Source organism: Mauremys mutica, chromosome 10 (genome assembly GCF_020497125.1).
Source record: "Mauremys mutica isolate MM-2020 ecotype Southern chromosome 10, ASM2049712v1, whole genome shotgun sequence".
Lineage (NCBI taxonomy): Eukaryota > Metazoa > Chordata > Testudines > Geoemydidae > Mauremys > Mauremys mutica.
The window spans coordinates 78542204-78557942 of NC_059081.1; positions in this window are offsets into that span (position 1 = coordinate 78542204).

A 15739-nucleotide genomic window follows, 5' to 3' on the forward strand; every position below is an offset into this window, starting at 1 on the left:
ATTGTGACAGTCAGAGAAATGCAGAACATGTTCGCTCTTCACCATAAATGTTGCTTCATGTATTATATTATGGAGTAATAAAGTTTGCTAGAGAGTTTGCTGTGTCGAGTGATGGAGAGACTTTGGGGAATTATGAGCAGCACATGTTGGAGAGTCATGTTGCTAGTCTTTAAAATTCTCATGGCATAAAATGAGTGGAGGTAATGAGACCCACATTTTCAAACTGACCACTGATTTTGCGTGCCCAGCTTCAGATACCTTGGAGCTTGGTTTTCAAAGGTACTGCAGCACCCCCCGACTCCAGTTGCACTCAGTAGGAGCAGCAGGTGCTCAGCTCTTGGGCTGAGGATGTCTGATGGAGGACACCCAAAATGGATGGGCACTTCTATAAATTTTGGCGCAAAGCATTTGCCTTGGGCTCTGCATAATTCATTTGTCCAGTGGCTGATCTTTCCCAGATTGGGAAGGATTCACTCAACACACTGGTTGCTCAAGTGATCTTCCATTACGGCCCTGAGTTTTGGAGGGGCTGAGCTTGAGCACCCATACTGCTCACTGACTTCAAGTGGACTTTGGTGTTAGTTGACTTTGCCAAATGTGGACATTGTGCTCTGCTTTGTACACACTGTTACTATAGGCAGGGAGGCTTACCAGGTGCTACTGTCAAATCTCCAAAATCAGTCAGCAGAGATGTCCACAAGATTTCTCATAGCATGCTTTGCACATGTAGCTAACAGTCCTCCAGTGAATTCACATCCACATGGTTTCCTTACAGGACCATATTAACTCTGCTGACTACTATGTTTCCCCAGAGCTAGTTCTTTTGGGAGACATATCAAACCACCATGCCTTATGAGCCTGACCCAAAGCCCACTGAAGTCAAAGGGAGTCTTTTCATTTACTCCTGTGGGGTTTTTATCAGGCCCTGGGTTCTGAACAATACGTATCATGGGCCAAACTCACCAAATGGGATAAGAATTGTGCCTTCTTATGCCAGCTCTGAAGTAGGTCATGGAGGTTAGGGGGAATACCTTCTCCTACTGAGCACCTGTTCATATAAAGAGAAAGGGACCATATACTCTTTTACAAAATAAATAAAATAATTCCTTTCTGAATTGGAACAATAAAGGTCCGAACAAGTTCCTGAGTGTTTGTACCATGTATTTATGCTATATTTATCTCTGTTATTCACTTTAAAATAAGAAAATGAAAAAAATTAACTTGGAGCAGTGATGAAAACTCACCACAAGAGGGTAGTGGTTGCAAGAGAATTTTACAAAGTAGATTAAAAAAAATAACGGGTCTGATTCTCCTCTGATGTATACCAGTTTTACACTAGCGTAACTCGCTACACTACTGTGAAAGGAGAATCAAGCCCAAGGACTACTTTGTGTCTTTATTGGAGCCTAATATTAAATTTATATTGCCCCTTCAATGCTTGAAGAAAGAGTTTCTCTCTCTCTCTTTCTCTTGTGCACTGTCCTTTTTTTCAGAGTAACCTGGGAAGTAGGGATCTGACTTTGGATGGGCTCATATCCAAGGCATTGGCTGAACACTGGCTCTGGTCATTCGAAATAATGAGATTAAGGCTCTATCTAACTCAGGGGAAAGCTACCCATCCTCTCTGTTAAAAATGATCCTGAGATGCCTAGTTTGGGTCTAGTTCTGAACCTCCCCAGAGTTCATGGGTGTTTTGTTCTAGGATTTTGGTTCTGCTTATTTTACAGATAGAAAAGACCAACTCTTCTGGGCGGACAGATAGCTCAGTGGTTTGAGCATTGTCCTACTAAACCCAGGGTTGTGAGTTCAATCCTTGAGGGGGACACTTAAGAATATGGGGCAAAAATCAGTACTTGGTCCTGCTATTGAAGGCAGGGGGCTGGACTCAATGACCTTTCAGCATTCCTTCCAGCTCTATGAGACAGGTATATCTCCATATATTAACTGTTAACTCTGGATCTAAACATCAAAGATTAGGAGTCTTTGCATCTGGGCCCTTCTCCAACCTATATGGAATTAGGTGATATTGACCATATTGGTAATTAAATGTCCACCTGATCATGTCAGTCATGGAGTCCAGCTTTAAAACAGAGCTTAGAAACTGATTCTGGAACAAAATGTGCAATAACATTAACAAATCAGCAATGCAATAGCTCAGAAGGCCACTGATGCTGGCTCTGCAACAGAACCACCTACCCAGGGGAAGGATCAGCAAACCACATAAACCAAAACTAAACAAGCAGACTGCAGTTCCACAGCAGGGAGTTCCCAAACAGAACTGGTCAGGGGAAGGGAGTTTAAGCAAATGATCTCACTGCTTCCTTGCCTTTCTGCCACTCCTGGCTGTTGGGGTTGCATGTCTCTCCACTCATGACTCACAGCCCATGGGGGCATAGCAAACTTAGGGCAGGGGGAACACCCAGTGAGGAGATGGATGAACTGCTTCCCAACGCTTTGCTGGCTATGGTCATGGTTTTTTTTGAGAGGGTTGACAGTTCTTCACCACTCATTTCTGAGGAAGATTTTTCCATAACGGTGGCACTCTTACAATACGGTTTGCGTCAAGGGCTAAGGAAGTGCAACTCTCGGCCAAAGAGCCTGCTTTGGACAATACCACCTTCATATTTCTTTCCTGGCTGACTGTCTGTCAGTCAGTCAGCTGGAGAGAAACCTGCTCCCACATAGGACATCGAGGACTGATACGACATCTCAGTCTCACAAATGTCATTCCTATATGGTACCTGAGTTAGGTACTCTGCCGCAAGCAAAAGGGTGTCAACCAATGAATGTCTAATGTGGCACTTCCCCCATGGAACCTAAACTAGCTTCTGCCACCCCACAGCTCATGAAAGTCACTGATTCCTGCTAGACAGAGCCAGAAAATACAGGAATAAAAAAAGGATATAAAATGTTGGAACTATGGAAGTTGGTAGTGCATATGATTTGGAGGAGTCTCATAGTATCTCTTGATTGTAGTAAGGCTTTTGACATAATCCCACATGACTGTCTCATAAGAAAACTAGGGAAATGTGGTGTAAATGAAACTACTATGAGGTGGGTGTGCAATTGGTTGAAAGACAGAACTCAAAGAGTAGTTAGTAATGTTGTGCTGTCAGACTGGGGGGGTGTATCTAGTGGAGTCCCGCAGGGTAGGTTCTGGGTCCAATATTAAATATTTTCATTCATGACTTAGATAGTGGAATGGATAGTACGCTTATCAAATTTGCAGATGACACCAAACTGGGAGGGGTCACTAGCACTTTGGAGAACAGGATTAGAATTCAGAGTGACCTGGACAAATTGGACAATTGATCTGAAATCAACAAGATGAAATTCAATAAAGACAAGTGCAAATTACTGTGCTTCAGAAGGAAAAATCAGATGCACAACTACAAATTGAGAAATAGCTGGCTAGGTGGTGGCGCTGTTGATAAGGATCTGGGGGTTATAGTGGGTCACAAATTGAAAATGAATCAACAATGGGATGCAGTTACAAAAAAGTCTGTATTAACAGGAATGTCATATCTAAGACACGAGAGGTAATTGTCCTGCTCTCTTTGGCACTGGCGGAATACAGTGTCCAGTCTGGGGTGCCACACTTTAGAAAAGAGAGTCCAAAGCACAGCAACAAAAATGAGAAAAGGTTTAGAAAACCTGACCTATGAGGAAAGGTATTAAAAACTGGACATGTTTGGTCTTGAGAAAGAAGGGCTGTTATAAAGAGGACAGGGATCAATTGTGCTCCATGTCCACTGAAGGTAGGACTAAAAGTAATGGGCTTAATCCGCAGCAAGGGAAATTTAGGTACAATATTAGGAAAGACTTACTAGCTATAAAGGCGGTTACGGAATCCCAGTTAGAGAACTGGGGTTTAAAAAAAAAACTATCGGGGAAATTGCCCTGCTTTGAGCAGCAGGTTGGACTAGATGATCTCCTGAGGTCCTTTCCAACCCTGATATTCTATGAAAGGAGAGCCATCATGAGGAATCCCCTAGCTACCACCTGAGCTGGAACAAGGGCTGTACCAGGGAAAAGATTGTGCACAGACTAGGAAGGCATCCAGTCTGTGAAAGGAACATATTGAACCTTCTTTCAGGGTGAGATATTATCTGTACTCAGTTGTATTACTGTATTAGGCATAGATGTGCATGTTTTATTTTATTTTGCTTGGTAATTCACTTTGTTCTGTCTGTTACTACTTGGAACCACTTAAATCCTACTTTCTGTATTTAATAAAATCACTTTTTACTTATTAATTAACCCAGAGTATGTATTAATACCAGGGGGGGAGGGGGAACAGCTGTGCATATTTCTCTATCAGTGTTATAGAGGGCGAACAATTTATGAGTTTACCCTGTATAAGCTTTATACAGGGTAAAATGAATTTATTTGGGTTTAGTCCCCATTGGGAGTTGGGCATCTGAGTGGCAGGAACACTTCTGTTAGCTGCTTTCAGTCAAGTCTGCAGCTTTGGGGCAAGTAATTCAGACGCTGGGTCTGTGTTGGAGCACATGGGCGTGTCTGGCTCAGCAAGACAAGGTACTGGGGTCCCGAGGTTGGTAGGGAAAGCAGGGGCAGAAATAGTCTTGGCACATCAGGTGGCAGCTCCCAAGGGGGTTTCTGTGATCCAACCCGTCACACCGTGTTCTGTTAGAATGAGATATGTTAAAATAATGATATTATAAAGGATCCAAAATATTTAGTCTGGGGGAGTGTGACAGTGCTGGGAGCTGGCAGGTGAACCAGCTTTCTGGTCACTTAGGGTACATCTGCCTAGCAATTAAACACCCACAGCTGGCCCAGGTCAGCTGCCTTGGTCTCATGGGCTCAGGCTTGACTCCAAGTGCTGGGACCTTGTGAGGGGGCAGGTCTCAGATCCCAGGCTCCAGCCGGCGCCTGAACGTCTGCACAGCAATTTTTAGCTCTGCAGCGCCAGCTCCCAGCCATGCGATGGGTCTTTCATTCCAGGGCAGATGTACCCTTAGGAATCAATCAGCTCTCCTGGAGAAGGCCGAGTGGGGATGTTCAAGTTAATTGGGTGGTCAGGCTGGGAGGTTGGATGAGCCAATTGTTCCCTCAGCTGAAGGGTGTAAGGAGGACAGAAAGGAATGGGGAAACCCAAGCTAGTTGAGTCCAGTTTGTGCTTATCTCTGTTCGTCCTTAGCCCTGTGGGAAAGGGCTAAAGGAAGAGAAGCATTGTCAATAATATTGCTGCATGGGACTGTGTTGGTGCTGGTGATGGGAATGTAGATAAATCACACAAAGTTGCCACTCATAAGAATGGCCAAACTGGGTAAGACCAATGGTCCGTCTAACCCCGTATCCTGTTTGCCAACAATGGCCTGTACCAGGTGCTTCAGAGGGAATGAACACAACAGGGCAGTTTTTGAGTGATCCATCCCCTGTCATTCTGTCCCAGCTTCTGCAAGTCAGACGTTTAGGGACACCCAGAGAATGGGGTTGTGTCCCTGACCATCTTGGCTAACAGCCATTGATGGACCTATCCTCCATCAACTTATCTAATTATTTTTTGAACCCAGTTACACTTCTGGCCGTCACAACATCCCCTGGCAACAAGTTCCCCGGCAACATCCCCTGCCAACAACTATGCGTTGTATGAAGATGTAGTTCCTTATGTTTGTTTTAAACCTGATGCCTTTAGTTTCATTGAGTTCTTGTCTTATGTGAAGTGGTAAATAACGCTTCCCTGTTCTCTTTCACCTTATCATTCATGAGTTTATAGACCTAGATCAGTGGTTTTCAAACTGTGGGTTGCAACCCAGTACTGGACACAGAATGGAAGGCACTGGGTCAGCATTACTGACCAGGGTGTTAAAAATCCCATTGGCGGTGCTACCCAGCTAAGACAGGCTAGTCCCTACCTGTTCTGACACTGCGCTGTGTCTCGTAAGCAGCCAGCAGCAGGTCCGGTTCCTAGGCGGGGGGCCACGGGACTCTGTGCACTGAGCCCATCCTGAGCACTGGCGTCACACTCCCATTGGCCAGGAACCAGCCAATGGGAGCTTGGGGTGGGGCGGTGCTGCTTGCGTGCCTCTGCCTAGGAGCCGGACCTGCTGCTGGCTGCTTCCGGGACGCAACGCGGTCTGTGTTACCAGGACAGGCAGGAAGCCTGCCTTAGCACCCCTGCTGGACTGCTGACCAGGAGCCACCTGAGGTAAGCTCATGTCCCAATCCCCTGCCCCATCCCTGAGCCCCCCCAAACCCAGAACCCCCTCCTGTACCCCAAACCTCTCATCCCTGGCCCCACCCCAGAGCCTGCCCCCCCAGCCCAGAGCCCTGCCCCACTCCCACACCCCACCCCAACCGCCTGCCCCAGCCCAGAGCCCCCTCCCACAACCTGAACCCCTCATTCCCGGCCCCACCCTACAGCCCTCACCCCCGCACCCCAACCCTCTGCCCCAGCCCTGAGCCCCTCCCACACCCCAAACCCCTCATCCCCAGCTCTGTTGGGTCACAGGCATCAACAATTTTCTTCAATTGGGTCACCAAGAAAAAAGTTTGAAAACCACTGACCTAGATCGTATGCCCTTTCGCAGGTCCCTTTTCTAATCTGAACAGTCCCAGTCTTTTTAATCTATTCTTGTATGTAACTGTTCCATACCCCTAATCATTTTGGTTGTCCTTCTCTTTTTCCAGTTCTAATATATCTATTTTGAGATGGGGTGACAAGAATGGAACAGTGTTAAGTTGTGGGCTTATCATGGATTTATATAGTGGCATTATGATATTTGCTGTCTTATTATCTAACCCTTTCCTAATGGTTCCTGATATTCTGATAGCTTTTTTGACTGCCACTCCACATTAAGTGGATATTTTCAGAGAACTATCCATGATGACTCAAGATTTTTTCCCTGAGTCATAAGGGCTAATTTAGATCCCATCACTTTGTATGTATAGTTAGCATTTTGTTTTCCAATGTGCATTACTTTATGAACATTGAATTTCCTCTGCCATTTGTTGCTCAGAAACCCAGTTTGGTGAGAGCCCCGTGTAGTGCTCTGCAGTCAGCTTTGGTCATATCTATCCTGAATAATTTTGTGTTATCTGCAAGCTTTGCCACGTCACTATTTATCCCTTTTCCAAATCGTTTATGAATATCTTGAACAGCACAGGTCCCAGTACAGATACTTGGGGACCCTGCTATATATTTCTCTCCACTGTGAAAACTGACCATTTATTCCTACCCTTTGTATCCTATCTTTTACCCAGTTACTGATCCATGACAGGATCTTATCCCATGACTGTTTATTTTGCTTAAGAGCCTTTGGCATGGGACCTTGTCAAAGGCTTTCTGAAAGTCCAGCTACACTATATCAACTGGATCACCCTTGTCCACATGCTCATTGACATCCTCAAAGAATACTAATATATTGATGCGGCATGATTTCCATTTACACAAACTGTGTTGATTCTTTTCCAATATATCATGTTCATCTATGTATCTGATAATTCTGTTCTTTACTGTATTTCAACCAATTTGCCAGATAGTGAAGTTAGGCCTGTAATTGCCAGGATTGCCTCTGGAACCTTTTTTTAAAAATCAGCGTTACATTAGCTGTCCTCCAGTCATCTGGATTTCGGTGATTTCAGCGATAGGTTACATACCACAGTTAATATTTCCGCAATTTCATATTTGAGTTCCTTCAGAACTTTTGGGTGAATACTGTCTGGTATTTGTACTGTTTAATTTATCAGTTTGTTCTGTCGACACCTCATTCTGGGACAGATCCTCAGATTTGTTCCCTAAAAAGAATGGCTCAGGTGTGGGAATGTCCCTCACATCCTCTGCAGTACAGACCGATGCAAAGAATTCATTTATTTTCTCTGCATTGTCCTTCTCTTCCTTGAGTACTCCCTTAGCACCTCAATCATGCAGTGGCCTCACTGATTGTTTGTTGACGTGAGTCTGGGAGGTTCCTAGGGCACATAAGGATGGGGATGGAGGGTGTCCCATTACAGGGAGCTAAGCATGGCTAATAGAATGACAATGGGCCAGATCCTCATCTGGTGTAATTTGGCATAACTCCACTGATGTTAATAGAGTTACAGGGGTTTGGCCCAATAAGCCCCAGTCTGTCTTTTGTTGCTAAAAGCTAACTTCAGGGAACAGACAAGGGTTGTTAGTTCAATTCTTGAGGGATCCATTTCGAACACTTCAGAAATTCTATTTCTTTCAGAAAAATGGCCTTTGATTTCCGCCCCCCCAGCTCTGTTATGATCTATGCAGTGAATGAGGCGTGTTGCCCACACAGGGACTGCAGGATTGGATTGGTCTGAATATTGTGGAATGATGAGCTGATAAATAAGCTTATTAAGGAAAATTGCATTCTAACCAAATGAAAATGCAAAAAAGTTTCGGGAAATGTGCACTCTATAAAGCAATACCATAGATCATACAGGCCAGATGTTCCACTTCTGTATGCCAAGACAACACCATTGGCTTCAGTGGCGCTCTGCTGAGTCACACCAGCTGAGCCTCTGGGCCTGTTTGTTTGTGAAAGTGCTTTTGAGAGCTTGTATTGTGGGTGTCGATAAAAGGCCAGAGCTTCAGCTGGTGCAAATTGGTGTAATTCATTGAAGTCCCCAGCTGATGATTTGGCCCATCATTTACGATTGTATTAAATGTTGGTGTGATTATTTTTGTCAACTCGGAAAATAAAAAAAATAACGGGGAGGAAGCGACCGTCGTTTGTTTTACAAACAATTTAAATGTATCCAGCATCCAGCTGTTATCCAGAAAGGACAGTACATCCGGGAGGTTTGGATGGTATTCCTGGCACCGGTTAGGAACACGTAGTTGAGCAATTACCTTGCCAGGGTCTCAATGTCATTCAGTTTAATGAGTCCAATGGCCTTTCCTTTTTGTCCTTATGCGTCATGCATCACTTCTGAGTCATATTCGTTTGCTAGCTTTTGGCGTGATCCAATGATTCTAGGAGTCTGTGGATGTCTTTCCATTGACTTCTATGCATTTTGGATCAGGCTCTTTTTCAGTTTTAGCCCAAGGTGCAAAGTTTAAGGGGTGATGAGATCAGTTTATTTTGGCTTTTCCCCCAGCTGATGTTTGGAGCAACATCCAGAGGCAAATTTCCCCCAAGTTTGGGGATGTCTCTATCTGGGGCGCTTGATTAGAGATCCTTCCCCAGTTATAACGATTGGCTTTTATGTAGGATGAAGGTGAGAATGTGTCCTTTCTTTATCAGCCAGACATGCTGAGTGTAAGGTTATATTGGCCCCCTATGACCAGCGGGGAAGTCGGGGAGACCAAGTTACTCCATTCCAGGGATTGCAGAGCAGATGAGCGCTTAAGGAATGGCAAGAGGCAGTGCTGGTTGGCAGAATTGGTCCTGGATGCTAGTGAGTGTCTGGGAAAACCCAGGCTACTGTTTCTTTAAGGGCTTGGGATCAGGAACCTTGTATTGTAGGATGAGACTAGGGTCCCTTCTCTCTTAGCCAACCAGGATAAGTTCTGGGAAAGAGCAGTATATAAGCTGCCTCTTCCCTCATGATGGGAGGGATGGTAGCATGGGTGGTAGCATGGCTGATCTATCCCTGCCTAGGGGAGAAAGGACTGAGGTGGTGTGACCTGGCCTCCAAGTCATAGACAAAGGCTGCAGGGATGCCTGAGAGGAAAGGACTTTATCATGAAGGTTTTGGGTTGTGTTGAGAGTGTTTTTTGAAAGACTGTGTTGTCAGCCTAGGTGGAAGTGGCTGTGGGCAATTTAAAGGGACCAGCTGTGAGAAGCTGCCTTCAGGGCTGCAGCCTGCTACAGTGGGTATAAAGCAGTATAAACAACATACCCAAGACTGCAGGAGCGCCTGCCTTGCTGATTGACTCCTCAATCACGCCTGTTTGCTGCAGCTCAGAATAGCAAATGTCTTCTGCTCTCATGCTGTGTCCTACAAAGCCAGATCACTGTCGGCCTTCAGACTCCTGTTCCGTGAGAGCCATTGGGTTCTCTAAGCCTTTTCATAAGCATTTCATCCCTGCTTGGCTTGGGGTGGGGGAGGTGTGGGCATTGTCTGTCCCCAGCAAACAAATGAGAACTTTGTAGCGGTGTGTGTGTGTGTGTGTGTGTGTGTGTGTGTGTGTGTGTGTGTGTGTGTGTGTGTGTGTGTGTGTGTTGGGTGGGGAAGAGGGGGGTGAACACAAGAGCAGAGGAATGGCTGATGAGTTGCTTTTATTGAGTGAGTTACATTTAGACTAGGGGTCTCAGTCCAGAGCTATTCTGGAAGGGATGATTTCCCGTCATTTGGTCTAAGTGTTAGGCCTTGATCCTTCAATGAAATATGTCTGCGTGGAGCCCCACTGCAGAATCAGGGCACAGCGGCAGCCTAAGGGTACATCGACACAGCCGGTGGCAGGTTTAAGTCCCAGCTCAGGTACACATACACATGCTAACTCTGCTCAAGTGAGCACTGAAAAATAACTGTATGGCTGGGCCAGCACGGGCAGCGGCTAGGGCTGACCACCTGAGTACAATCCCATCTACCCCCTGGGTATGTATCCACGTGACTAGTTCAAACCACCAGGGTCGGCTCTAGGCACCAGCAAACCAAGCACGTTTGCACATTTTCAGGGCCGGCATTCCGGCCATCCTTTTTTTTTTTTTTGCTTCAGGTGGCAAAAGCCTAGTGGCTCCCTGCAACTTTTAGGGTTAGATTCTCAAAAAAGCTCAGTTCCCATTCAGGCACCAAGATTAGTAGCCAGACTTTCAAAAGAACGGAGCACGTTCTCTGCTGAGCACTTTGGAAAATCCACTGCTCTCTATGAGTGCTGAGCTCACAAAAATAGGCCTCAAAGTCAACAGCAAAACTCCCATTGACTTGAATGGACCTTTGGTCCATAATGCTGGTGAAACACCTGCAGATGAGATGGAGAAATATTTTACGTGGTATTTATTCTATTCATATTAAGTGCTGACTTCCTTTAGAGCAGTCACCATATGAGAATCTTGCCAACTCAGTTATGCCATGTGTGTTTTATATTTTACTATAACAATAGAAATGGAATCTACCACAGCAATAGTGAACAAATAAGACATCCAGCTCTTTGTTTTCAAAGTCATATCAAATCATTGTTCTTGGGAAAGATTGCCAAGGGGGGGGGTGGGAGGGGTGTTCTGTTTTAGTACACTGTCCTGGATTTGCATTTATTTTCTGGAAAGTTGATTACAAGAAGTTTCTCACTTTCATCTCTTTCTAAAGGGAACTAAAATCAATACAGAGGAAAAAATGATTTAGTTCAATGATAATAATGGAGAAGTTAACTTAACATAAAAATTAAACAGACTGTTGATTTGAAGCCAAGGTTAAGGCTCCCCCCACCCTGCCCTATCTTCTGGGTATCCTGTTTTATATTAGTTGTGTCTGTCCTGCATCAAAGGTATAAATACATGATTTCCTTCCACTGCATCAAAGCTTGTTTCACATAAGCCACTGCAATCAAAGTGGACAAATGCCTATATTTTTTTTATTGGTTTTATACAACAGAAAAAGAAATGATGTGATTCTAACATGAATACAGTGCAAGCAAAACAAAGGAAAACAACTGTCTTCCTGGCTATCCTTTCCCAAGGGTTTGAAGTAAGCTGTGGAATGTAATGGATTTCCTTTGCCAGCGCTATTGTGATATTATCCAAAAAGCCTAAGTTCGTCAGACCCTCAATATCCAAATCAACAAGAGTTAGGCCCCGGGTTCAGCAACGTACTTAACTATGAGCCTAATATTAAGCATGTGAGTTGTCTAATTGACTACAATGAGGCTTAAAGTTAGGCCTGTGCTCAGGTATCTTGTCTGCCATAATGTAGCTGCACTATAGAAATGCACAAGATAGCCTTAGAAATTAGAGGTGGATGGGAGGTTATTTTTGTGTGAAAAATGAACATTTTTTTCATGGAAGTATTTCTTTGAAAAAAATCAGGTTTTTTTTTAAATAAACAAGATTCACAAATCAGAACTTTGGTTTGATTATTGTTTTTCAATAAAAACCCAACCATTTTTAACAAGTATAAATTTTCACCAGGAAACCCCGCCCTCAGTTTTGTCAAAGCTTGTTTTAATTAAAAAATGCTTGACTAAACATTTTGAACAGCTCTATTACAAATGCATTTGAAATTCAGCGGATCATATTATTGTAAGATTATTCTGCATTCACATAGCGCCTTTCACTAAGGAGCCAAAAGCCACGTACAGACATGACTAGGTAGCTAAAGATATTATAATGTATATGAACAAGGGGGCCAACCTAAGATTGCACAGGCAGCTTTAATTCTGGCATTTTTTTAACTATTCATAGAATCATAGAATATCAGGGTTGGAAGGGACCTCGGGAGTCATCTAGTCCAACCCCCTGTTTAAAGCAGGACCAATCCCCAGCTAAATCATCCCAGCCAGGGCTTTGTCAAGCCGGGCCTTAAACACCTCTAAGGAAGGAGATTCCACCTCCTCCCTAGAGAACCCATTCCAGTGCTTCACCACCCTCCTAGTGAAAACGTTTTTCCTAATATCCAACATAGACCTCCCCCACTGCAACTTGAGACCATTACTCCTTGTTCTGTCATCTACTAACACTGAGAACAGTCTAGATCCATCCCCTTTGGAACCTCCTTTCAGGTAGTTGAAAGCAGCTATCAAATCCCTCCTCATTCTTCTCTTCTGCAGACTGAACCAGTGCCAGCTCCAGGCACCAGCTGAGCAAGCTGGTGCTTGGGGTGGCATATTCTATGGGCAGCATTCCGCCCAAACCCAGGGCAGCACGGCCGGTTTTTTATTTTATTTTTTTTTTTGGTTTGCCGCTCCGGCCGCCCTGTAGGGGGCAGCAGTGCGGAGGAGGGGATTGGCCTGCAGCAAACTGGGCAGGGCAGCCCCTGTTCTTCCCTCTCCGCCGACTGGAGCGGAGCGGAGCCCTCCCGGCAGGCGGCACAGTGGTCGGGACCGCGGGACAAGCGCCCCGCTGAAGCCCTGGCCGCCCCCCTGCTCTCTCTCTCCCCCGCTCCCTCCCCTTCCTCCCCGCTAGACTGGGCGCGCACTCTGCTGCACGTCAGCAGCACAGAGAGTCCCCCTGCACCCTGGCTCTGGCTGCCCGGCAGGGGTTTTTTTTGTTGTTTTTTTCCCCCTGATTTGCCACTCCGGCCATGCCCCAAGTTTTTTGTTTTGTTTTCTTTTCTTTCCCTGCTTTGCCACTCCAGCCGTGCTGCAGGTTTTTCTTTTGTTTTGTTTTTTTCCCCCTCCTGCTTTGCCGCTCCGGCCATGCCCCAGGGTTTTTTGTTTTGTTTTGTTTTCTTTCCCTGCTTTGGCGCTCCAGCCGCGCTGCAGGTCCCTCCCGCCTCCTCCCCGCTGCTCCGACTGTGCCACAGGTTTTTTTATTTGGATGTTTTTTTCCCCTCCTGCTTTGCTGCTCCGCCTCCCTCCCCCCCCCCCTTTTTTTTTGATTGGGGTGGCAAAAAAGCCAGAGCCAGCCCTGGACTGAACAATCCCAGTTTCCTCAGCCTCACCTCATAAGTCATGTGCTCCAGCCCCCTAATCATTTTTGTTGCCCTCTGCTGGACTCTTTCCAATACATCCTTCTTGTAGTGTGGGGCCCAAAACTGGACACAGTACTCCAGATGAGGCCTCACCAACGTCGAATAGAGGGAATGATCACATCCCTCGATCTGCTGGCAGTGCTACTACTTATACAGCCCAAAATGTGATTAGGCTTCTTGGCAACAAGGGCACGCTGTCAACTCATATCCAGCTTCTCGTCCACTGTAACCCCTAGGTCCTTTTCTGCAGAACTGCTGCCCAGCCATTCGGTCCCTAGTCTGTAACAGTGAATGGGATTCTTCCGTCCCTAGTCCTTGTCCTTGTTGAACCTCATCAGATTGCATTTGGTCCAATCCTCTAATTTGTCTAGGTCCCTCTGTATCCTATCCCTACCCTCCAGCATATTTACCACTCTGCCCAGTTTCGTGTCATCTGCAAACTTGCTGAGGGTGCAATCCACACCATCCTCCAGATCATTAAAGAAGATATTGAACAACACCGGCCCCAGGAATGACCCTTGGGGCACTCCACTTGAAACCAGCTGCCAACTAGACATGGAGCCATTGATCACTACCCATTGAGCCCAACGATCTAGCCAGCCTTCTATCCACCTTATAGTCCATTCATCCAGCCCATACTTCTTTAACTTGCTGGCAAGAATACTGTGGGAGACTGTATCAAAAACTTTGCTAAAGTCAAGGAATAACATGTCCACTGTTTTCTCCTCATCCACAGAGCCAGTTATCTCATCATAGAAGGTAATTAGGTTAGTCAGGCATGACTTGCCTTGGTGAATCCATGTTGACTGTTCCTGATCACTTTCCTCTCCTCTAAGTGCTTCAGAATTGATTCCTTGAGGATCTGCTCCATGATTTTTCCAGGGACTGAGGTGACGCTGACTGGCCTATAGTTCCCCAGATCTTCCTTCTTCCTTTTTTTAAAGATGGGCACTACATTAGCCTTTTTCCAGTCATCCGGAACCTCCCCCGATCGCCATGAGTTTTGAAAGATAATGGCCAATGGTTCTGCAATCACATCCGCCAACTCCTTTAGCACCCTCGGATGCAGCACATCCAGCCCCATGGACTTGTGCTCATCCAGCTTTTCTAAATAGTCCTGAACCACTTCTTTCTCCACAGAGGGCTAGTCACCTTCTCCCCATACTGTGCTGCCCAGTGCAGCAGTCTGGGAGCTGACCTTGTTTGTGAAGATAGAGGCAATAAAAGCATTAAATACATTAGCTTTTTCCACATCCTCTGTCACTAGGTTGCCTCCCCCATTCAGTAAGGGGCCCACACTTTCCTTGACTTTCTTCTTGTTGCTAACATACCTGTAGAAACCCTTATTATTACTCTTAACATCTCTTGCTAGCTGCAACTCCAAGTGCGATTTGGCCTTCCTGATTTCACTCCTGCATGCCTGAGCAATATTTTTATACTCCTCTCTGGTCATTTGTTCAATCTTCCACTTCTTGTAAGCTTCTTTTTTGTGTTTAAGATCAGCAAGGATTTCACTGTTAAGCCAAGCTGGTTGCCTGCCATATTTACTATTCTTTCTTCACATTGGGATGGTTTGTTCCTGAAACTTCAGTAAGGATTCTTTAGAATACAGCCAGCTCTCCTGGACTCCTTTCCCCCTCATGTTATTTTCCCAGGGGATCCTGCCCATCAGTTCCCTGAGGGAGTCAAAGTCTGCTTTTCTGAAGTCCAGGGTCTGTATTCTGCTGCTCTCCTTTCTTCCTTGTGTCAGGATCCTGAACTCGACCATCTCAGGGTCACTGCCTCCCAGGTTCCCATCCACTTTTGCTTCCCCTACTAACTCTTCTTTGTTTGTGAGCAGCAGGTCAAGAAGAGCTCTGCCCCTAGTTGGTTCCTCCAGCACTTACACCAGGAAATTGTCCCCTACACTTCCCAAAAACTTCCTGGATTGTCTGTGCACCACTGTATTGCTCTCCCAGCAGATATCAGGGTGGTTGAAGTCTCTCATGAGAGCCAGGGCCTGGATCTAGTAACTTCTGTTAGTTGCCGGAAGAAAGCCCCATCCACCTCATCCCCCTGGTCTGGTGGTCTATCGCAGACTCCCACCACAACATCACCCTTGTTGCTCACACTTCTAAACTTAATCCAGAGACTCTCAGGTTTTTCTGCAGTTTCATACGGGAGCTCTGAGCAGTCATACTGCTCTCTTACA